At 43.5% G+C, this 1,810-nt stretch overlaps 1 pseudogene; it reads left to right on the top strand.

Moving 5' to 3' along the window:
- Positions 1-736: 736 nt before the first annotated feature.
- On the top strand, positions 737-1,330 carry LOC112404732 (serine/arginine-rich splicing factor 3 pseudogene; annotated as a pseudogene).
- The last annotated feature ends 480 nt before the right edge of the window (positions 1,331-1,810 follow it).

Here is a 1,810-nt window from a genome sequence, read left to right as displayed (position 1 = left end):
CTGAAGTCTCATGTAGCCCCAGGATTACAAGGCAAACTACCAGGCAGACCACTATCACATCTCATTTCACAAGGGGCCCTGCCAAACAGAAACCTGAGGAAGACCCTGAAAAAGCAAAATCAGATTATTCTGTCGATGAAGACGAAAAAGACCAGGAGGAAGAGAGACGTAGAGTTACATCCAGAGAGCGAGCTGCTGGACCGCTCCCTGCAGAAGAACCGGGAAGAGTAAGACCAGGAACACACGTGGAAGAAGAAAGAGATGATAAAGTAAACCCCTGTCACCTCCAGGAAGAAAAGAGACTCAGAAGTCAAACCGAAGGACTAACACCTAAACAGAAATCTAAGGAGGAGCCAGACAGAGATGAGAGGCCAGGAGGAGCTCAGCCTGAAACGAATGAAGGAGAAGACTAAGTTGAAAAGAGGCACAGAAGTGAACCCAAAGATCTAGCTAGCAAACGGACACCAGAAGGGAAAGAACCTGAAAGAGTAAAACCCCAACTTCCTGATGAGAAAGATGAGGATGAAAAGATAAACAGATCCCAGATATATTACTGAAATATCTACAGAAGTGCTTCTAAAAAGAGAGGAGTCTCTTCCTAAACATCACCACTGGGCTTCCCTGGTGGCGCAGTGGCTAAGAATCTGCCAGGCCATTTCGTGGATGATGGGTGTGCAAGAGCATCTGCGGGTGCCACGCGGGAGGGGATTTGAGCCTCTGCATTTCTAACCCAAGATCTCGAAATGCATCGTGATTCCTGTCCATTGGAGTGTAAAGTTTATGTAGGTAATCTTGGAAACAATGGTAACAAGACTGAATTGGAACGAGCTGTAGGCTATTATGGACCACTCCGAAGTGTGTGGGTTGCTAGAAACCCTCCTGACTTCACTTGTGTTGAATTTGAAGATCCCCAAGGTGCAGCCAATGCTGTCCGAGAACTAGACGGGAGAACACTATGTGGCTGCCGAGTAAGAGTGGACCTGTCGAATGGGGAAAAGATAAGTCGAAATCGTGGCCGCCTCCTTCTTGGGGTCGTTGACCTCGAGATGATTATCGGAGGAGGAGTCCTCCACCTCGCCACAGATCTCCAAGACGGAGAAGCTTCTCCCGCAGCTGGAGCAGGTCCCTTTCTAGATATAGGAGAAGAGAGGGATCACTGTCCCAGGATAGAAATCACAAGCCATCCCGATCTTTCTGTAGGTCTCCTAGCCGATCCAGGTCAAATGAAAGGGTACAGAAGACCACTTTGCGAGAGGAGTGGTGCACAGGGAATAACTTCATTCGACAGGTGTTTGTACAGAAAATTCAAGTTTTGTTTGAGACTTCATAAGCTTGGTGCATTTTTTAAATGTTTCAGCTGTTCACATTTGTTTGTCTCTTGGAACAGTGACACATAGAGGTGTAATTCTCTGTGGTTTGAAATGGATCACATGAGGCATGTAATATGAAGAATTGTTACTTTACAATGTTCCCTTAAGCAAAATTGAATTTGCTTTGAATTTTTAGTCTTGCCTAGACTGATAATAAAACTCTAACTCCTGACCAGCTTAAAAAAAAAAAAATTTTTGAGTGAAAGACACTAATAAACACACCAAAAATAGAACAGCAAGGTCAATAAATACTTGAAAAGATATAATAAAAATATGAGTAAGTAAAATATTTTATTTGTATTATATTGGCAAAATTGTTAAGAGTTATTACGGATGCAGAGGAAAGATTATCCTGCTACACCTTCAGTGAGGGGATAAGATGGAGGGCAAATTCTTTCAAGAAGCAAAAAAAAACCAAGAAGTGTGCAGAAAGCCATAAA

This window comes from Neophocaena asiaeorientalis, unplaced genomic scaffold, assembly GCF_003031525.2.
Source record: "Neophocaena asiaeorientalis asiaeorientalis breed wild unplaced genomic scaffold, Neophocaena_asiaeorientalis_V1.1 scaffold277, whole genome shotgun sequence".
NCBI classification, from domain to species: Eukaryota; Metazoa; Chordata; class Mammalia; order Artiodactyla; family Phocoenidae; genus Neophocaena; species Neophocaena asiaeorientalis.
This window is presented reverse-complemented; position numbering and strand designations above follow the sequence as displayed.